The sequence below is a fragment of the Anas platyrhynchos genome, chromosome 21, assembly GCF_047663525.1.
Source record: "Anas platyrhynchos isolate ZD024472 breed Pekin duck chromosome 21, IASCAAS_PekinDuck_T2T, whole genome shotgun sequence".
Lineage (NCBI taxonomy): Eukaryota > Metazoa > Chordata > Aves > Anseriformes > Anatidae > Anas > Anas platyrhynchos.
This window is the reverse complement of record NC_092607.1, coordinates 14,137,450-14,161,387: the sequence shown is the minus strand read 5'-3', so window position 1 is coordinate 14,161,387 and position 23,938 is coordinate 14,137,450.

The window sequence follows — 23,938 nt, the reverse complement described above, 5'->3', positions numbered from 1 at the left end:
ACGTGCAAGTCCCATCCATAGACTTTGCCGTCTTGAGCAGACCACCAACAGAACTCTTATGCTCTTTGCCTTCATGCTTTGGGTGAATGTATGAATACTTGTGTTTGATGGGAGAACTCCAGGACTAGAGAGTTTTTTATTTTTTAAAAATCCCACCACAGGGATGTGGATTAGGGTGGTGTAGTGGACAGGCTGACATTTCAGAAATTAATCTCATTTCATAAATTACAGATTAACTCCCAGATTGGAGTGAGCTTTACCACAAATATGGGTGATTGTTTCTAAAATAAAATTGATGTGATATTTTTCAAATGAGAATACATTGTCTGCTGCTTTGTCTGGTTCTTTCATTTCAGCTTTGTTAGATCTTTTGTTTCTTTGATGCTCTGAGTATTGCACCATTTGGCTCTAAAACCTACATTAGAAGAGCATTAATTAAAGGCAGACAGTGCAACGGAGACACTGTTAAAATTATGCTTGAAGGTACAATGTAATTAATTTTGTACAAGCAAAACATAAAAGAGAATGAAACCAGAGGAAATAGCAACATATCATCAAAAAATGATAATGAGAAATACAATTACAAATCAGACAAAATATGAAAGGACATATGGAATAATTAGACTTCAAGAAAGAAATCAAAACAAAGGGTAATGTGTTAAGTGCTCACCGAAAAAAAGAAAAAGGTGAAGAATATATAACAAATGTTCAAGGTTCTTGGTTGTTTTTTTTTGGGGGGTACTTTTCTGTGGAGAGTCAGATTTGTATCAAGGACCTGCCAGCTACAAGACTGTACGTTTTACAGCATAATTCCATGTCATGCAGAGAACTGAGGCTATTTATATGTATGTATAAAATTAAGAACACCTCATTCACTTAAGAACAAGTTCTCTGTTAAAAACTCTATGAGAAGATAATGGGCTGGAATCTGGATTATGGTTCCCAAACGGAAAGTGAGGGCACAGGACAGAATTACAGTTAATTATATCTATGGAGTAGAAGAAAAGGACTCTAGGAGGCTGCTTTACTTTAATTGGTCATTATCAGTAACAAACTTTTCCAAATCTTCTAAGAACCCCTCTGGTTCACCTTAAGTTTTGAGTGTTCTTCAGTAAAGCAGTTTAAAAAGTACATTAAATGACTCTTGTTCATCCTGAACTCCAGAGTTTAAGTGCAGCCAGAAGTTCTCAAAGGTCTTTTAAGCAGTCTTTTAAGTCTAGTGTAAAGCAACATAAAACACAACGAAAGATTATCATATGTTTAAAGATCTCTGCGTGTGATCAACTTTTGATGGCAGGGATTGTGGAATTGTTGGTTTGTCTGCAGAGCTTTCATTCTAGCTGTATGGAAATTGTAAATTGGGGTGACCAGCACATTACTAGCTATGGGAGAACTGTACCACTTATGCAGTAGTGCAGCTGGATGGTAGATGGTTATCCAGAGCCCTTGTTTTCTTCTGCTTAGGTTTAAACTGCGACAGAAATGTCAGAACGTATTCCCCACCCCACACACACTCGTACATCCTTCCTATTTGTGATACAACTGAGCTTTGTTAAGCAGCACAAGATGCAGACTTCTTTATCCTGCAAGAAAGCAGTGCTACTAGAAATTCTCATAGCAAGTACTTTAGTTTTACATCGTTGATAAACAAATATAGTGGACATTTATAGTGACAGAGACCTGAAGCTTCTTTATAAGCGTGTAGGTTTGTAGTACATTAATCTGAAGACTCAGACTATAAATTCTAGCCAACTTTTAAAAATTCCAAAATTTGCCTACCCAAATATATTCTAATAATTCTTTTTAAATGGGGGTTCCTCATATTCATTTTCGAGAAAATAACAGATTTTATCCTGCAATTCATCACAACCAAAATGGCCCTTAAGAGTCAGAGAGAAATATTTCTAGGTGGGGAACTGCCAAAGTACTGTGCTTTCCTCTAGCTGTGGATTAAAGTTGCACACTTTTAAAAATAATAGTCAAGTAGGAGCATTCCCAGGTTGTCTGGAGGGCTTCTTGGAAGACTATGATGTTCATTGCCCATAATTTGAAGAGATTTTAAAGAAGCAAACTTAAACAGTTTACATCCTGTGCAATGTTATTGACCTTTCCAGGGCATTTTGAAAACATTTTGTCACAAATTCCTGAGCTTGAAAGCAGTCTAACTTAGATGATGATAATGCCTTCTCCATTGTGTGCATTATATTTTTACAACGTCATTAATTGGGGTTTTTATGAGTTTTAAATGCAAGTCCATTATTACCCTTTTTTAGTGTTATTTAGAAGATCAGTGCAATAAACTCATTTTAAATACGTTGCTTATAGGGTTGTGCAGTAATACAAAGGACAACATATGTTTCAAAGCAAAATACGTCAAACTATATTTCTAATGCCTATAATTATATCAACCAGTTCATTCTTCTCTCTGAAATGTCAAACAGCACCGTTTCAAAATCTAAAGAAATAAATTAAGGGAAATACATAGACTGCTTTTTTTTCTTCTTTCTGTGGTAAAACTCCTAATCACTACAATATAAAAACATCTAAGGGGAGAGCTGTATGGATGTATAGTATGTAGTAAAAATCTGAAGATCCTTGATCTTATACATTGTCTATTTTGTCAAGATTTCCTCAAAGTTGTAGGAAGATGTGTTTCAAAAGCTGGCAGAATGTCCACCTATTAATTTTAATAACAGAACTTTAGAGACAACTCATTTAAGTGATAAGGCATTTAATCTTTATTCTAGTGTCAAGACTTTCTGCTACAGTAATTACCAATGTGTCACTGGCCAGCTATATTTTTTTAAAGATATCATTTGAAGTTGTTTATTAAGTCAATACATGTTTTCTACCAAAGTAGCATAAGCATCCAAAATAATGTATTCTTTGCATCTCATTTATAGGAGTATGTTGCTGTTGTTTGAGTAAAAGATCTGTAGGAAATTGGTTCTCTGATTCACTGTAGTTTGCAGGTTGTTTTTTTTGTTTTTTTTTTTTTTTTTTTTACTAAGAGCAGATCTTGTCTCTGCCAATTAATCTTGACAATTTTTTTCTCCGTGAATGCTCACAGAATTTTGATAACAAGTAGATCTAATTCACTGCTTTATGAAAGGGTTTTTTTTATCTGTTATGTTTTATACTATTTCCCTGAAGAAACCTACTGAATTTCAAAGCAGTTATGTTTTAATGCCATACAGAAAATATTTTGAAGGGTAAATATACTTCGCTACTCTTTGTGATGGGGGAATATCTCTTCCTAAGAAAAACACTTTTCCTAGTTAGTATTTCACTAAGGTTTTCAGACAGGTTGCAGAAAGTTATGAAATCCTGATCTTTTGCAAGTATAATCAGAAGAGCTGGATTGTGGTGCATTCACCCACCTCCATTCCATCCACACTTGATGCTCTAATGCTGTTGTATTACAGGTTATGAAAAGTTCATCTGTAAAGCCAGTTAGCTTAAATAGCCCCATAAAATTACACACTTATTAATTGCCATTAAATTCCTGAACATTCTAGGACTTCGGTGGCTGCTATTATTGTGAAATATGGAATGTAGTCTACAAACTAAGCTGAGGCAGAGAAATGTGGAACGTTTGTGTGACTTTAAGCTTCTTTTGTGTAGCAGTGTTATACACTTAACCTATGGATACTCAAGTAACTCCCTTAGTACTCCATGATGCTTTGTCTTCACTGTGATCAAGTTTAGAAACTCTATTTTGCAAGCAAAAATAAATAAATTCCCTCAAATAACAAAATCACAATATTTCGAAAGCATCTTCTGCTGTGAAGCTTTGGAGCATATAAGCAATTTTTGTTGCACTTTGTAATTTTAACTTGTAGTGCATGTAATATTTTTTTTTCCAGTTTTGGCAATCTTACAGTTATAGTAAGTTTTTGCTGAAGTAGACTACTTAAAGTAACTGTAGAAAAAAATATTTTTCCTCATTAAAGTGGATGCTGTGATTTTTTTCTTGTCTAGTAAGGAAAATTTGGTGTCTCCAGTAATGGAGGGCATGGCAATGAAAGCCACACCATTGTGGCTGTTCATGTTGTGTTTTTCTTAATTTTTCAAGAGCCTATGCCCAGTTGCTAATTCAATTGTTTGGTGTCTTGCAGAATTCTTACAATGACAGTTTTCATTCATATTCTTGAATTAACACAAATGAACGTTAAACAGCAATATTATTGCTGCCATTGAATAATACACTCACTGAAGCAGTTGGTAAAGGCAGTGTCAATGAGGAAGGTATATCAAGCACAGTACTCAAAGTTTACGATAGTCTGGTCTCGATTTGTATTTCTTCATTCAAAGGAATACATTTCAAAGAGTTCTGTCTTCAACCAAGATTGCAGCTTGTTTCAAATTAGGTTGTGGTTGTGGCCATCTGTCATTACACTGCCAGCTACTATTAAACCATCAAAGCAGTATTTTAGTTGCTTTGATGTAGACTAGAATTGTATCTACTTCTGAATGATGATTAGATTAACTTACAAATGCATCCAAAGGGAATAAAAGTACTGTTCTACTCTCGATCCACCACAATTTAATTTTAAATGTTTCCTTATTATGTTTCTATTATTGCTGATGCATTCCTTTGTATTTTATACATGCTAGCACAGAGAAATGGTCTCTTGGAATATCGTTAAAAAGCTGCTATTGAGAAGTCTGTCTTATTAACACAGTGGTTGATACATCCTGACTTCAGAATTACATCAATGGATTAGATTAAATGTGACTTCTGTTCTTGGAAAGAAAAAAAAAGTAGAAAGCTCTAGAAGTTAGCAGGGAAAGAAAAAAAAATAATAGATATGGGGGAAAAATACAGAAGCAAAATAAAGTTATTTTGTTCAGGTTTTATACAGAAGTTTAGTTCATGCTTGGGACTAGTTGGCTATATCTGTGCTTGTTCAGTTAGCCTTCAAGTACGGTCTTTGGGTTTGCTCCCAAGCATCCATTTTAGCCCTTGACTGTGTACAAGCACCCTCTTGCCCACAAGTCAGTTTAGGTATCTAAGCTATGTATACAGCACCTTTTTAAGAAGGATGCTAGGGCCACCACCAAGGTTGCTCTTTCCTCGTAAAGGAAAGTGGGAGTAGCTGGCAGCTCAGACTCTCAGCAGCACAGATAAGCATATGTGGAAAAAAAGGACCAACCATCAGAGGTACCTCAGGTTTCCTCTGCAGGATATCAAGAGTGTTGTGCCAGAGCCATCTTTCAGTGCTTCTACACATGGATAGTATAGTGGTATTCTATCGCTGAGTTGCGGGAGAGCACTTCATAGTGCATGATTGATAGATCTAATCTTGCCTCTGTGTCCTCGTCAGTATTTGTTCCTTTAGTTTCATGACTTCGCAGTTATTAAATTAACCTGAAAAGTCCTTACTAACCTTATTGGGTAGGGTTTCCAAAAGAAGATATGGATGACTTCTGTCAGGGAACACTGGAAATGATGGTCTACTTGCCAAGCAGAAAATGTAAAACAAAAGCCTAACTGTAAAACAAGGCAATAGAACAGGGAACAGGAACAATACAATCCTGATTAGCATGATAGGCATTGTTATATCAGCATGTGATTGGCCTGAACAAGATGAATATTTTCAGGCAGCAAGTCTTGATCATTTTATATTCAGATTTTTGCAACAATTTCAGCTTCTTGTAGTTATTAGTGCAGATTCCTGGTTTTCCTTTAAATCGGTACATGTAAATACTTTCTGTTTTAATCAGATTTTTAGGTTTTAATAACTATTCAGTTGGGAATCATAAGATCACTAAAATTAGAGTTGGCAGCAGTGCTTTTTCAACTCTAGGCAGAGTGGAATAAGACATCAGAAAGAAGGGGAAACAAAAATACAAAATGAGACAGAAAAGGGGTTTTCAAACCAGAAGGAAAAGGCATTCTCTGGTAAGATAAGATCAGTTCTCATGAAACATTGAAGAGAAAAGTGAGAGGCCTGCCATTTTCCTCTGAAGTGCTGGAGGCTGCTTGTTTGTGCTGGCTTTGTATCACTTTTGATGCTAATACAGGGAATGCTATGCTAATACAGGGAATATGGCTGTTGAGTGCTATTCACTAACTGAGGCTGTCAGAAGGAATACATTCCAAAAAAAAAAAATATATATATATATATATATAGAACTTAAAAATTCATGGAAGTGATGGTAACTGTATCATCTGCTTGCAGAATTGTATGGTGACTTCTTGATGTTATATTAATACAAGATCCATTAATGTGTCTAGAGGTAATAATGTTGGTAGCAGCCAACACAGTAATACTTGAACTATTGGTAAGGGAAGCAGAAGTGCTGAGAACATTGGTATGTTTCAACAGAAAACATCTTTTTCCTCAACATGCAAAATTTTCCTATTTTTTGGAGAGCAAAAGAAGAGTCCTTGGAGATAAGTCTGTGGATACATAGAGAAATAAATAGGTTTTATGTGTATGAGAAATCTGAGTTAAAGGCATGGGTTTAGAGAGATTTGAACTTTTGTCTTATGCATCTGATAAGCTTCTCTGTCACAGTAAATATTGAATTTATTATGAAGTTCTTTTCTTTTTTCTTTTTTAAACCAGGTATTACTGCAAGTGAGAAACATACTTTAAACCCTCTATACCATTAGAGCAATGAAAAAAAAAACAATTTTTGCAAATTTGTTTTCATAGTAATAAGCTAATTAAATTAAGCACTTCTCAGAAGCAGCATTTTAGCAGTTCCTGAATTGTTTTGTAACAAAAACAACAAAGACCCCTGATCTTATCTGATTGTGTATTTGGTATTTATTTAAGTAGTTGATTAGATCCTGACTGTGGTCTAATGGACTAGTGGATGTGTGGTTCACATCCTCCTAGAAAATAATTAAAAACTGGATGCTGACAGTTTCATCTTTCTGGAGTGCTACCTGTACCCAGATAGGGCACCCATTAGTAGTTAATGTTGGACTTAATGTTTTTCAGAGAAAATCAGTCTCAGAACAGAGCCTGAAAACATCTGGCTTTTTGTTTGAGGGAAAATTAATGTGGTATAATTACAGAAGGGCAAAGATCCAAATAGAAGAAGACAGAAGAAAAATTTTAATATCATGAAATGCCTGATGCTGTATTGATGCATTTCCTTTCAGACAAGCAAGAACACTTTTAAGCTCAATTTCATTTTTCAATGCTTCTGATTTTCAGCAAATTGCAATAATAGAAAAAGGTTAAGTATAGGCTTCAAATGAAGGCTGTTTTTATGATTAGGAATATAAAATATATATATCTTTTTCTCGTGGTTTTTTTTTTTTTGTTTGTTTTTTGTTTTTTGTTCTGGCTGATTGCAATAAAATGTAGACATGGAATTACTTCTATTTAGATATTTTTATTTTATTTTCTATGACAAGAGTCAAATGTACTTAAAATCGTCCTTCCAAGCAGAATATCTACGTGATGTGCAGCTAATGCTAATGTTTTAATTGTAGTAGGTCATGGAGATCTTTCAAAACAATACATGAATAGGGCTATGGATAAAACTGCAGTTTGTGCTGTGTTTTATTACAATGTGAATGTGTCTCAGTTGAAAATGGGATAATTTAAATTGGAACACTTGAAAACTGTCATTGATATCAGTTCAGCTAAAGCCTAAGCGTTCATGGTACAGTAAATCAGACACGTTGTGGACACGATATTTAGGGGTAGGTGAACTGCATTTCTACCAAAATCTATGAAAGTGTTACGGCTGACTTCAAAAGAATTTGGAATGCTCCTCTTATAATGAAGCCCATTGTCCTACAACTCAAACATATGCTGAAATAAAGGTACAGTTAGGTGTTGTAGTATATAGTTTTACACTTTGTATAGGCAGCCTATAGAGGAGTACATATTTTGTGAAAGCTTTCAGTACCTAATTCATATTTGAAATGGACCTTTGAGCTTCTGTCATTATTACTTTTTCTGTAGGACTGCATGGGAACCAAAACTGTAAAGTTGCATTTGCTTTATAGAAATAAATGGTTCTGAGTTAAAATGTCTTTTAATAATTTAATCATTAAAATGTCTTTTAATAATAAAAAATGTGGCAAAACCTTATCACAATTACTTTTTTTTTTGTAAACTGGATAGAGTACAAATTTTGTTCTAATGTAGTTAAAACAGATTGGGGATTCTTAAAATGAGTTATTTCAGATTTTAAGTACTACATAAGTCCTCCTTGAAATTATTTTATTTATTTATTATTTTTTTAACAATAGGGACAAATAAGTAAATTCCAGCTGCAAAACTTACACTGTTTACATTATCCTGAGGTTACAAGAAATCTCAAATGATAAATGGTAAGTTTTCCAGCAACGGCTTAAAGATAAATGTTAACTGGTGCTAATGTCTTTTCTGCATAGTGAGAAGCCTGTTACTTCATGCAAAAGATAATGATGGTCCTTCCAGTTCTCCAGGGCAGATGTGTGTACCGAACTAGATTACTGATTTTGTGCAGGAGTATCAAATTCCTAGGTCTAAAAACATTACCAGCACTCTAGCAGTCAAATAAATAGAATTAAAAAAAAAAAAAAAAAAAAAAGCTGTACTTTTCCTTATACTGAAGTGAAATCATGCCTTTCTTGACATAAGAATGGCTCTACTAAGCCTATTTTGGCAGTTGTGGAATGTACAAATGAAGCTAATGAGCAGTACTAGGCAAATATAAAGGACTTATTAGTGACTAACTCCATAGAGAAGAAAAAAGGCAAGCAAGGGCATTTAGTGCAGGTGGTGAAGATACTTAATGTGTGTGTGTATATGTATATATTTTAACCAGCCACATTGGGGTCAATCTTTTTGCCTGAACTTACAAGTTATTTCAGTAAATAATATACTGAATCCTGTGGATTCACCAAATCTGCAATATGGTGCTAGGTAGTATATTTTAGCCACATAGATGTTTCACTTGTGTTTTGAAAAATAACTAAATATGTAAGAAATTGAACATTTAGTCTCAGTAGTGTTAGTCCAGTGAGATTTTAGTATTTCTGTAATTTGCAGTAGGAAAATAAAATCAAAATGCATTGTTTTAAATAGGAAAGAATGTTTCCTCAATGGGAATTTAGACAAGCATTCATTTTCTGCATCACATTTACTTTTTCTGTATAACTCATCTATAAATGGCTCAACCACTGCTGAAAATAAGAGTATCTGAAATCTGTACTTTAAAGTAAGGCAGAAATTCATTGCTTCATTTCCATTTTACTAAAGAAAGCTTACAAATTTAATGCCACAGTGTTTCTTTAGATAGCTCCAGTGTATTGTGTCCTTCACTTCAACAGTCAAACTTAGCCTTGAACAGTTTGTTTCTTAACCAGCAGTAAAGTTTATACAAGCATTGAACTTGACTGAAGAGGATATACTTTCACTATGTTAATCTGATGAACTAATCACTATTTAAAAAAAAAATAATAATAAAGTAAATATACTTTGGCGAGTGAAGACCTTGGCCTAAATAACTTCACTTTGGTAAGCAACGAATGGTATACAATCCTTGAAATAATATTTAAAGGCCAGAATATTACTGCTGTGAAGGCAGACAATGGTAGGCAATTGCCCTGGTTAACTGAATTTTTAGCATAAGGAAGATGACTCAGTGATGGAAATGTTAGAAGATTGACACTATTCTGCATGATTTATGATGTAGGGCTTCCTTCTTGTGCATAATCAGAACTAATTCTAATTGTCAAAATAAAATGCTTAGTAGCTGCAGAAAAATTGTTCACGAGTGATGCATCCTAGAAAAAAGGGGCTTCAGCTGTTGACCTTTCACACCTTTCTGGGATAATGTGCTTTTTGTTTGTTTTTCTAAAATTTGATGTGATTACTGCTATAAAAAACATCTGTTTTTTCTCACTGAAATAGGCTTCCTAGTGAGGTGGTTGATGCCCTATGCTTACCAATGTTCAAGAGGCATTTGGTTAATTCGCTTAATGATCTACGTTAATTTTTGGTTAGCCCTGAAGTGGTCAGGCAGTTATGATATTCTAAACAAACTATTGCATTATCTTTTGGATAGTCCAAGTAACTGCAGTCAGGTTTGTCATATTCAGTTGATTGTACTTTGGTCTAAAAAATATAAATAAAATAAAATTTTATTTAGCCTACTAAAACTAGGGATTTTTCAAGTGGTCTATTCAACAATCTGAGGAAGATAAGTCATATAATCCTCCAAAATGGAAACATGCTTGGGCAGGGCATTAAAAAAGCATATTTACTGAAAAACTTAAGTAAATAAATAATAAAATAAATCCAATAGGATGTCTATTTTCAAATATTATGATAAACAGAAAAGTAACTATAAGAATGACAGGTTAGAATCTTTTATTCATTCCTCATCAGTGACCTCATATCAGATACACAGCACTTACAAGTCAAGATTTTTGTGACAGTTGTACGAACTGAAATATACATCTAAAAAAATAAGTTGTTTTTCCTGCTTCATATTTGGGTTGAGCAGACAAAGTGAAAAGGTGACTGTGTCAGTTTTGTATTTCCAGTCTGTTGTGTTAGCAGAGGCTGATTTTTTTTTTTTTTAAATTAGGAGGTTATGAATATCTGTAAAACCTAGAAGGTTTTAGTAATCATTAATGCCTAGAAAAATCACTCTACAGACTTTAAGAACCAGGTAGAAGGGACCATGACATGTATTCTAATTACCTCAAAGGAGTGAAATACAACTCAACTCTCTTTTTGATATAACCGCTATTATTTATATCTGTCTATTTAAATAGGACAAAAAATAAAATTTTAATTTTAAATTAACTTATTTTTAAATAAAGTTAAAAGATTCAACTGAGAATTAGGATAACTACAAGTGACTTGGAGAAATGGGAGAACAGAAGACTCAACTCCTAAGAATTTTGATGCCTGCTTCTTCAGGAGGTCTAAAGGCTTGAAGGCTCATGCTGTATTGCAGTCTCCTAGAATCAGTTATACTATTTTTGCCAGCAGTCTTTTTCTAAACATCTTTGCCGCCTTCTATATTATAAATTGGTCATTTCTGTTCAAGGAAACCTTAGACTCCAAATGGCAATACTCAGCATTTTCAAAGCTTTAGAGTAACTTGGTGGTGGAGAAAGATTCATAGCAATTTTAATCATATTGTCAAAAACAGAATAGGCTAATGTATCAAGTTGAGAGTTTTTTTTCCAGTTTTATGGCTTAATTACTTGTGTATTAGACCAACAACAAAAATAGTAGCTCTGCAGTAACAATGTTTTAAAAACTTCGTTAGTGCTGTTTGCCTTAAGATAAAATGAGTAATTACCAGCCCATTAAAAACTGACAGGTAACCAGTTACGAGGAAGACGTCAAGTTATTTCAGCTAAGTAAAATCAATCTTTCCCTGTTATTCTTAATTAAGGTAATTCCAGCTTGGCTATTATGTAAAGCTTATTTGAAATTCAGCAAAAATAAGACTTGAAAAAGAAACCATACTTCTATAGTGCACACCATTTTGGAACCAAATAGTTAATAGGTAATACTGATTTATGACCATTCATAATTAAATGTAAGGCATCAAATGAACAGCATTTCTAAAAAAATCTTCTAATTTTATTTAGGGACCAGATCTAGATGCATGACTGAAAGCTGCCAAACTCTTTAACTTTAAAACAAAAAAATGTGGTGGTTGAGTGTGGGTGAGTTGTTTTTTTTTTTTTTTTGATTCTGAAAGAACTAGAAATGAGCTACCACTAATGCATAAAACAACATCAGTGATTCCAGTCTAAATTTGTGTAGGTAGTTACTGATCCTGCTTCTAGCTTTCATACTGCTGGACATTGTTTTTGTGAAGAAAATACTGCAACTCCAGAACCCACTGTGAATGCCTAATGCTCAGGCATTTATGTCTAATTTTCAGTATCTAATGCAAATGATGAATGGCTAATGTACAGGCCTTAATGTCTAATATTCAGCACCTACTGTAAGTGTTAACTACTGAAAATTGGAGATAATTAATTTATTGCTAAGCTGTTTTAGGTATGAAGGTTCAGTCTATATTTCTTCCCGTAGAATCTCATGGTTTAATTATTGCCCTGAGTTTGTTCTATCTTTGAGATTTCTTTAATAGTGTCTAGAACAATAAACAAGAAAACAGTATCTCATTTTTTGAATGCTGAAAAGCTGATTATTATTGTTGTTAAATTATTTTAAAATTACTTGAAAATAAATAATTGTGTGAGTTTTATGTAAACAAACTGTTACGTGTATTTGTGGGGAAGAACTAGACATTTAATTGGATGAAGTGATTATTTAATACAATGCTTGGCCAGCTGTTTAACCCTATACAGCCTGCACAGTGCCATCAGAGGAAGAAGTCTGTCAATGAATTGTGGTAAAACAGCTGAATTCCAAATCTAATTCTATTGACTTAAAGCTGTCAATGAATGTTGCAGTCTCATAGATGCAAAAAGTCATTATTTGCTCTGGTATGTCAAAATTTGTTATCATTGGAATGAGCAGAGGCACATATGCAACTTCCAAGCTGATTTTTCTTTACTCTTACTTTAACAAAGTAGTTTCACTGATGAACTCTGGACTCTAGCAGGAGACCCAGTGAATAGGTAGATGTTGGTGTAACCAGAAGCACTTTATTGTTCAGCAAGGTGGTAACGTTACTTCCTCAAGCAAGTTTTATGCTTGAGGAAATTAACTTCTTAATATAAACTTAGTGATCCTCTTGTTATATATTAGGTGTACAGACAAGCATTTAATTACTTTGTGATGTTTGGCAACCAGTTTGATGCTGCTAAGACTTTCCAATCAATATGCTGCTATATTATTACCTTACATATTAATTGATGTAATTAGTATAATACATAGTTGATCTTCACATCGGCTAATTAACAATTTGAGCATTATATGGGAAAGCATTTATAACTTTTGTCTTTCCGTCTTGCTAACCTCTTGTGTTTGCTTATCGCAGCATATTTTCTAATACTTGTCTTCTATTCTTACACAGCATTGCTTTCCGTGAATTCACCAGGTTGTCCATGATGTAATATATACATCATTGCTAGGAAGCTTTCTCTTCAAAATAATTATACTCACAGATAATTGCTTATTTTCACAGACTGTTCCATATTGTCTGCTCTCAACCAATCTAATTTTATTTTGATGGACTGGAATATCAGCCATGCCATTCTTATGCCTGAAGTTAATGTATTCATTAGTTATAATTGCTTCCAATGTGTCCTCACCAATCTTAGTCTTCTGGTTACTTAATGATTGTGATTGGATGTTCAACACTTATCTGGGTTAATTTGCTATTCACAGTACAATGATGGATTATTCATTTTGTTACCCAGATTACAACTGTAAATGGAGTTATACATCATCAATGAGAGCACCACAGAATCATTTAGTTAAAAAATGCCTTCTAGTTATCTTGAAGCAGCAAAGATAGCCACATAAAAACTTTGTGGCTGGCAATGTTTCCTGCCCAAAGATGGTTGAATTCATTAGCCTGCTCTGAATTGCCATAAAAATCCATAAATGCTACTTTAAAACACTGTTTTATGTGCTTCAGTGCATATGTGTGTACAAATTATGTTGAGGGAAACATAATAAAATGTAAAAATGGAAGTAGAAAATTAAAAAAGGGTAGTGGATACCAGCTTGCTGTTCTCAAATTCTGCTCAGTAGTTTTGTGTATTCAAGGAGGGAAAAAGAACATAATGATAATAATAATAATAATAATAATAAAAAAAAAAAAAAAAACACTTTAGTTTGGAGTCACAAAAGGAAAGATGCCTCAAGTCTAGTATCTCCAGTCACTAATATAACTATCCCTCTAGCTGCAATAGTGCTGGCAACTAACAACCCTAACTTTCTTTCTACCTGTTAAAGTTGTATATCAGACATTCTGGATTAGTGTGTAGAGGATTTCAGAATAGTATGTGAGCACCTTTAGGAGTGATGTGACTCATATCTTGTACATTTTGTCATTTCTTGCTATCTAAAAAAAAAAAATAAAATCAGAGCTTACTTGTAAGTACTGCAGAAGCTACTGAAATTGTGACGCTAGTTTATCTTCAGGAATGAAAAATGGTTTACTTGAGCATGAAGATTTTAGATTGAAGAAAGAAACTGGCTCAGTGCAAGGTCAAGTTCATATTTGTGTGATCCAGGCAGTTTTGCATCCAACTTAGTTTCTATGAATTGTACAGATAAGTTAGTCAAGTGAAGAGTAACAGTACAAACTAGTGAGGCATTCTAAGCTCAAGGATAAATTCTTGTTGGCGCTTCACTGGGAGCAGTGTTGAACTTCAGTATTTCAGTAAGTTAGAATTTCCAAAAGAGAACAGAACAAATTTATTAGAGTGAGCCCCCCAAAATTTCAGAAAATTGTAGTAAGGGAAGAGAGATTAAATGGAACAGCTCGACTCACAGGCTATGATTCAAAGTATTTTACAGGCTGCCTGTGCTTACAGTATTGTGCAGAAGGATCTTAGTAGAGGCCTTGCAATTTAAAAGTGACTTCCATTTAATATAAACCTTTCCATATGATGTCTGCAGCCTTCCTGTGGTGCTGCTGTCATTTTCTGCTGTGGCTGTTTGAGATGAGATTCACAAATTTCTTTTCATTCCTGCTTGAAAATATACAGGGCAGGTCCCATTAAGAAGCAAATCAGCATTTGCTCATGTGTGCAATAGGTGTCCATTTTTAAAAGTGCTATAACAAACAGGAGCCAAGAGCTGGTCAGTTCTGGTCACTGAAGGCTATATAAAGCCCTCAGAAGCAGCATTCAAGACTTAATAATTCGTGCTGTTCACAAAATGTGCTTAAAGTCAGTGATAAGCAATCCAGTAGCCCTGTGTCAAGCTTTGCTTGGTGGAGGCAATAATATCACTGAATTAAATTTAGGTAAAGCAGCCAAATAGGAATAGTTGTCTATATAAACCCTACAAATAAACTAATCTCTCTTTGGGGAGTAATTATTATCACAGAATGAATTTCACTAGATTTTAACTGGAAAAAAAAAAAAGTCTATTCTGTATTTCCTCAGTTTTAAATGAAGAAAAATAACTAATTATCTTCAGGAAAGAATTATCATTAAGAATCAACTGCCAGGCTTATTTCTCAGCTAATGACCCAAAGGAAATTCAGGGCAGTCAATATGATGTCAAAGCATTATTTCATGTAGTGTGGAAACTGAGTAAACATTTCATGGCCAACAGTTTATTTGTCATGATTTGTCAAATAATTACTAACAAAAATTATAACTTATAAGTTATAATTTTTATATATTTTTACATATAGATTGAATTCATAAACATATTCAGTATAATTTTAATGTCTTGGGGCTCTTACGGTAAGATAAGTTTTTATTATTTCTAAATAAAACATGTTTGGTGATAAGTTATTTAAATATTCCATCAGACACTCAAATATAAGATGCAGAAACATTCAGTAGGACTTGCAGCTATGAGTTACACCTTGCATTCATGCATTGGCTCATGCTTTGAAACTGCGGGAAAATAAGGTTTCTTGCTTACATATAATTTTATGTTAGCATAAAATGACTAATTTTGCATCTTAATTGTCAGTATAAGTGATATTTAAGGAAGGCAATAGCTCTGCTATATATTTGTGCAGTTCTTAGCATACTGGGGCATTGATGCTTAAAATTAAACATCCATTATGAAACACCACAAATATTGTACAATTACGAAACTGTCTTGAAGGAAAATAATCATTGAAAACATCCTTCTTCCTTATTCTCTCATAAACTACACTTCAGTCACTTTGACTGAAGGAATATGGGGAAATTTGAAGAGTTAAGGATGGAGTTAGAAACTCAGTCAACTCTTAAAAAATCAGGAAAGAAGCACAGATAAGGAAAAGATCCCTCCCTGTGAAACTGTGTGCAGGTCAGTATTTCCAGCCTTCAAACTCTTGTGCATGAATTATTGATTATATGCATTTCCCCTAAAAAGGTTTAGAAAATGGATGTGGGGGGGGACATGACATGACACCTAAGCTAGCATATATCAATATCCAACTTCAAAATCTGTGGGATAAATAGTCTTCAAGGGAAGCCATCTTTTAATTATTGTGAATAAACTATTATTTTACACCAGGAAGGCTTGTTGCGTCACCATTTTATTAACAACAACAACAGGAAGAAAAAAAAAAGTATTGACTCTTCCAAATGATGCTTAAATCTTAGCTGGAAAACACTGCTTAGAACATCACTATTTTCATTTGATAAGTACCAAACCTCTTCTCAGCTATTCTGAAAAAAAGGCATCAGATTTCTTGAATTTTCCAGATTTGTAATTGTAACTGAGTTACTGCACTCACCTCGTACAACAGAAGCATTTCCTCCTGCTGTTAATCTGAAGATCAAATCAAATGATCAGTATGAACCGTTCGCTCCTAACAGCAGTGATGGGATGAATATGCTCCAAGATATCACTTAGGAATTGAGAATTTTTAAAAGCTTTTCTTAAGAGGAATAAATTTAGTGTAGAACAGATGTTCTAAAAATTCAAAAATACCCTAATTAATCCCCACTTTTTAATGTCCCGTTTCATGCTTGCAAGAGTTTTTGCATTTAATTTATTCTCCAATGTCATCAATTTTCTTCAAAGATGTATTTCTTTAATTAAAATAGTTATTATAGCTGTCAGTGATGTAACATCATCTTTAAGTTCCTCTTGGGCAGCATTTACAGCTAAGCATTCATTGGAAGTCTGACTGTTGTCAGTTTGGTGTTTGAAATCTTGTAGCATTCTGGGACCATTTCAGTGTCTTTGCAAGTGAGCCTAGGGGAATAAATGCATAAAGGAAGTCTTTCATTACTGCGTTTCCTATTAAGTGCCTTAGTTTTACTTGACAGTTGGTGAGGGGAAACAGCAATTTGTTAAATGGGTGAAGATGTGGTAGAAGGCAATGGGGGAAAGGAACAGGAGGGGTAAGGAAGGCCCTGAATCTGAGTATTCTAACCTGACCTGATACAGGTTCCAGCTATTTAGTAACAAAATAGACTTGTGGGTTTTCTCCTACCTCCTCCCCCCCCCTTCTCCTCCCCCTCCCCCCCCCCCCCAAAAAAAAAAAAAAAAAACAAAAAAAAAAAACGAGAACCACAAGAAATAAACCAGGCAGTCCAAGAATAATATAGGAAATCTTTTCCCAACTGCAGAAACTGTTTCGGAGAGGGAAAAAAAAAAAAGTGTAAAATGCTCATCAAAACCTCCAGATAGCTAGAATTTAATCAAAATCAAGGAAGAATATAAAAACAAGGAACAAGTCAGAAACAAAATCTAAAATCCTCAAATGAATCTTGAAAAACTATAGAGGTTCACCAGTAGTCGTCATTCTGAAAGGCAGAACATGTCAAAATAAAAGCAGTATCATGCAAGAAGAAGCAATGTAGCATGAGGAGTTGCTTGGGTTTTTCAGACCTAACTGGTTTTATGGTAAATGGTGGATAAACTTCAGTTGTTTTCTTTATTTTAATTCTGCAAATACTCTTTTAAACTGTCAGATTCTGAAATCTTGTATTGGGAAAAATGGTTTTAAAAAAAGGGGAGGATGGATCAGAATTCTTGTTCTACATAGGAAGTGATAGAAGAGCTGCCTTTGTAATTGTGTTCACTTCAGTTTTAGTGCTCACAAGGAAGACATTTAGATGCACCCTGCTTTGAAAATCACTGGCTTGATAAAATGTAATAGGTTGAAAGATGAAGAAAAAACATGTGCAGATTTCAACAAATACCTTCATTGTCCTTTGCATTCAACCTGCTGTGTGTTTGGCAAACCCCGGGGGATAGCCTGAGATCACTTAGAGGCTGTGCCTGAGGCATGACTGTGTAAAGGGGAAGTTGTACAGGTTTGTTGTATTATGTGCTAGCAGCCAACCTAGCACAGATTCTTGGTGGTGTTTTTTTCTTCGGCTTCTAACATTAGAAGTGGTGAATTTCTTTCAGAAAGCAGCAGTAAGCACTAACAGATTTATCATTTAGGGTGGATGTTGTTTTGCAAGTATGTAAGGGATATAGCCTGGTGAATTTGGGGATCTTGACCCTAAGCAAAAACATGCCTGAAAAGCACCAAAAATGCATCAGTTTTCAACTTTATCTATTTCTTTTCAATTTGAGGTCAATCAGTGCTCTGAATGGACTCCTAGGCACATTTCATGCCAGTTTTTGTCATCTTTGTATTTGTAAGGAATTGAAAATCTTTAAGCACAATCTTATTGAAATGTGAATTACGTGCTTCTGAATTTTGAGGACGAGAACCTAAATTCTGCTATTACAGAAGCTACTTCTTAATCTGTCATGGGATAAACACTGGTTTGGCAAACAACACGTAGAAAATAAGGTTGCCAAATCCTAGTATTTGGGCTTCTTTTTTATTAAAAAAAAAAAAAAAAAAGGAGAGAGAGAGAGAAAACGGAACCTTTACTGAGGAAATAAACAGCAATCATATGATGTGACCTTTAAAGAACAGTTGAATAAAATTTCTTAAAATATTTTGAAACACTCAAGAATATGCTTTCTATAGTATTAATCCGCATTACATACATGTACTTGTATTACTAGTCATCTGACACAATTAACTTTTATTTTTTTTTTTTTTTACTATGAATTCCCTGTAGCATTAATGTTTTCCTGACAACATAACAAAACACAGGCTGGGATTGCAAATACAATCTAAATAAGCATATCCCTGTATAGGAGATTGGGAATTTATTTTGAATGGACACTTTGGTGGTGTGATTATTTACTTCACAAAATACATAATGTTCTATTCAGTTTTTATTTTAATTTGATCTATGAAATTATGTAAGTAGTCACATTAATGGATATGTCATAAAAGTACCAGAACAGTTGGATATCACTTACATGTATGCTTGTATTCCAAAGGGTTGGAATGTGGGATCCATGTGTGCAATCAAAGCAGAAGTATTAGACGAGATTTTGGATGAGGCAAGTTATTATATATTAAATCTGTCCTCTTTGATATGAGGTAAGGCAGAAGGAATTGCATTAAAGTGGAACCTGATTTCAGACAAATGTGTTTGTTAGAGTTTTACAAAATGATATATAACCAGGACTTTCTCAATTTAGAATTTTTATTACAATCTTTCCCTTATTGACTTTCAGGGGTGAAGTAAAACTAAACCATTAATTTTTCTAATTTTAATTAAATCTATATGTTTTTGTCTATGTCAAAAAAAAAAAAAGGAAAATGGAAATTCCTGTTTTCTTTGAATACGCCATCCCAAACTTGCGATTTCCTTTTAATTTTTAAAATTAAGCTGTTGAATCCTACAGGATCTATTCTACATAATTTTGCTATAGTTATGAATAAACAGTAACATTTATCTCCATTCATTTACATTCATTAGCTTATACTTTTGCTCACTTAGTTACTGCATCCATCGCTCTGCTCCTAGTGTTTTCTCTGAACTGATGCTGACTGTCAGCAGTATGCTGGAAGTCAATACTAACCCATCAGAACTCAAGAAGCACCAAAAATGTCAGCAATAATTTAAAGGCCTCCAAAGGTGCAGCCACCTGTGTTCTTTTTCCTTCCCTTGGTTCACACAAACAGTTGACTCTACAACGAATGTGATCCAGATCTGAAATGCAGGTGGGCCCTTCTGCTAATTTGCATCCAAATATATTTGTATTTATATTTAAAAGTATTTGTAAATTAAATTTAATCCATTGCAAAATTAAATCTGGAAAAGGTGGTTACTATCTAACACCAAGTCAGACTTGTTTTATTTTTTCAATGCAGGAAAATGATCCAAAGCTTCTTATCTCCCTGGATATTGCTATCTCCCCCAGAAAATAAGTCCTTATGTGGCCAGTACAAAGAGAATTGTTTATGCTTTTCTGAGTGAGTGCCAATGAAAAAAGAACCATAAAACAAAGACAAAAAAAAACCTTCTTGAATTTACTGCTTTAATTTTTTGATGGTCTGTCAGACAGAGGCATAGAAATCCTCAAAATTTAGTTTGTACATATCCTTTAAAATATTTGGAAAAGTATGCTTTAGTCTTTGAAGAGAATTTTGATATGATCTCTCTTACTTTTCTCTGACAGTGTTGCAATTCACAAGAGGATGTTACCTCAGGTTCCCTTCTTTTTCTTTTGTCCATCTCTTATCATCCAACCCTTCTAGCTTCTTTACTACTTCTGTCTTTTGTAGATCTTTGCTTTTTCAAGACCTTCTGTTTTCACCTTTTTGAAAATGAAAGTGGAATTCTGCAAGAAACACTTTTAAAGGTTTTTTTTTCCAACATTACTCATCTTTTGGTCTTTTCCTTTTGGTTTCACAAGGAAATTAGGCTTTTGCTGCAATGGTGATATTCAAGTTACAAGTCCTTACCTAACAGAACTGAACCATGGACTATTTTCAAACAGGTGATGAACAGGTATAAAAACAAACAAGTCTGTGCTTTCATTTTGGCCATGGAAGTACCAGTCAGTCCATCAGCATGCCTGTAGATCAGAGCTACTTGTTTTATATATTTGAGAATATTTTGAGATATAGTCATATTGGAGTTACTGTTTATCAGTATACTATACTGTACATTAATATAGTGAAATAATCCATACCAAAAGTTATGCAAAGTAGATGAATTAAGTGTAGCGAGTGCTATTTGGCCAAACAGCCAAATCACCTTAATCGCCTCTGCAGACCAACTAAAAATCCTTGCAAAAAAAAAAGCAAATCCATCACAGCATTTCTCCAGAAAATTTCTCAAGAAAATTACTACTGGACATGCTATTTCCTGGAGTAAAATTTCAATAAAGCAGATAATTTAGAGATCTGGAAGAAGCCTGCCACAGATACAATGTACAAACATTAAAGTACAGAGTCTTCTGTGCTTAATCAAAACATATTAGTTTAAAATATGCATTTCAATCCCACACATTTCATGTTGTATATACATGTATTGGTAAAATAAATATAGGTCTAGTATTGTTTAATAAAAGAATAACAAAATGATTCCTGACATAATCACCTTTAAGCTTACCCCTGACCTCATATATTTTAATTATGTATAAGAGCTAGCAGATCTCCTGTGCATCAAGGAGCCCTTCATTACCTGTAATTCCTATTTTATAACTTTTTTGTTTGATCTGCTCTAGGATTCATTCTGAAGAAATTCAACAGAATAAATTATCATTCTCCCCAACCATTTGACTGTAGCTGTGAATATATAATGTATCCACCCATGTATATTATTTATGAAAGATTGATTATTCTTTCATCTCAATATCCCTTTTATGCCAAGAGAATTTCAGATTTAACACTTTCTGTCCTAGACATAAAGATTAGCTGTCCAAATGCGTGACTGCATCCCCCATGGAAGTATCAAAGCTAGTTGAAAGCTAGTTTGGGTATGTCAATGTGAGTTGAAGTTACACTTTTGACTCATTGTAGGCTACTAAAGGTAACCCTAGGGATAGCAAGGTGAATAGGTGAATGGACTTCTTGTTCTAATCTATGCCCTGATTGATGAAATGCAGGCTCTTAAAACTGAATCAACACAGAATTTTAAAATAAACCTTTGGTTCTGCTTTGCTGCAATAGTTTTAAACAAGTAAGTGGGATAATACTGAGCTGAAACTAATGAATCAAGGAAAATGGGAATAAAATATGAACTGAAGGCATATAGTTGGAAGCTGTTTGGGTTTCACTAGGTTTGTTATGTTTTGTAGATAATTTTTTCTATAGATGTTTTAACAGAGTGAAAGTAAATCAGAATAATTCAGAGGAAATTTCTGCATTAGTCTTTACTTCTAGGTTCTGGTAAACCTGAGAGATCTGTGTTTTTCAAGGACAGATGGCTTCATTACCACTTATACTGCACTGCTGTCATTTGACAAATTTAATACCAGACATAGTAGGATGGTGTTTCTTTATCAAACTATAGTGAGAACTTCTGCTTTGTGAATGCATTATGTTTCTTTAGACCGTTGTTAGGATGATTTCACAAGAAAGGGTAAATTAAGCTTTCTACTGATACAGCTTTTCAAACATTACATGCATAACACACGCACGGTTCTCTGCAGCTCAGATCAGCTGGAATTTCTGTTCATGCCTTAAAAAGTAATACACCAAATACTGATTATGCATAGATGCAAGGAATGAAAATGCAGTGCTTGAGAAATCCAGGAGCACTCTTTAGATAAGAAATAAATTGCTTCCATCAACCAGATAAATCTTCTTTGTGATTACAAATTTTTCAAAGTGGTTTTGTTTGTCCACCCTCTAATGTTTGTCCAGTATGGACTTAGCTTCAGCTACTTTTTATATAGAATCAGTCCTTATCTAAAGACCAACTTTGTATCATTGAGGTGAGTTACTCAAAGAATACATATTGTTATGTGAATTGTCTAATGCCCTATTGTGTCAAGTACAGCTATTTCTAAAGGTTAGTTTACTTCAATAGGCGTGGTTTTGTTTTTCATCCTACTTGTTTGGTTTTTTGTCCAACTAAATTTTGCCTCCCTGCTGTCAAGCTTGAGTGAAAAATGAATGGTCAAGCAATAGTTAATCTTGTAATTCAAGGGTTAAATTCAAAGGTGTTATTCAGAACACCACAGCCTTTTTTTTTTTTTAATTTCCATTTGTTCTGTCATGTATTTCTCAAATGTGATTGGTCATGACAGGCTTTGCAAAACATGCAGCTGCTTTAGCTGCTTTAATTTCTGATGACTTTTGTGATGGTCAATTGTTTTCATTCCCCTTTTTCTTTTCTCTCCAGCAAAATTAAAATTTTCTTCATATTCTTTGCAGAATGTCTATTTTAATTTACTGGGCAGAACTGTTGTTGTTGTTCTACACCCAATGTGAAAAAAGAAAATGCTAATAAAACATAAACGTTGTTCCCTAAAGGTAGACTTTTAAAGTGCAAATAATGAAAATGTCCTACAGAGACATTTTGAAAATGCTTTAGTTTTTAAAGTGTTCAAAGTTTCACCCAAAACTGGCTTCTGTGCTTTATGATAAAAACATGTTGTCAGGTTGTCCAGTAAGTTTATCATTTGAAATATGTTGCCGAAGTAGTAAGTAGAGAAGAAATTATCCAGTCATCACCCTGTCAGGGACTGCTTGATTCCCACTGGCATTTTGGAAGATGACACAAGCAAACCAAAGCCCTATTTCTGTAGAGATAATACATCCTCAAGCTTATACACAACAGCCACAGCAACTTCCATGGGACTTAACTGGAAATAAACTGTGTTGATCCTGTAAAGGTCTTGCAGTGTTGTACTGAAATCCACTTTCATAAAAGCTTTCTTTATGTCCTAATTCCTGCTGATTCTTAACATCAGTAAGGGGTGGAATGACAGTACAGGTTAGTAGTACATTTGCTCATCTGGAGTTCAAAGAATTTTCTTCACAAACTTGCCATGTGTTTATTGGTTGAGCTAAGCAAATGACTTCAGTTCTTTGTGCCTCAGTTTATTCCTCTCTAAAACTGCTTTTAATGTCTGAGAAAAAACAGAGCATCAGCAGCAGTGATAGAGAAGAAAAATCGTAGGTCTTCCATTGCTTTGAAACAGTAAAATAGTTCAGGAACATCTGTAATATTACTAGCTATTGGCATATGGAATACAACAGTACTACATTGCATGACTTTGCATTTCCTTTTGTATTTAAACTGTTCTAGAATACGTGTATGCCTGCTGAATATATTGTCCACTAGTAAGATTAATTTGGATTTAACGTTGTGTAGCTTTTGTAGCAAATAGCTTTCAGTGATTTTATTTTTGATGTTTTATGTTCCTCAGTTTCTTTATTCTATCAGTCTAGAAAGTTTTCTCCCATTTCTGCATCCAGTTCTCATTTTCTTTGTCTTGATTTCTTGCTTAAGTGTGTGGAGAGAGGGAGTGTGGAGAGGGAAAAGAATAGGTATTTTGATGGTTTCTGTCCCACTGAAATTCTTCAGCTT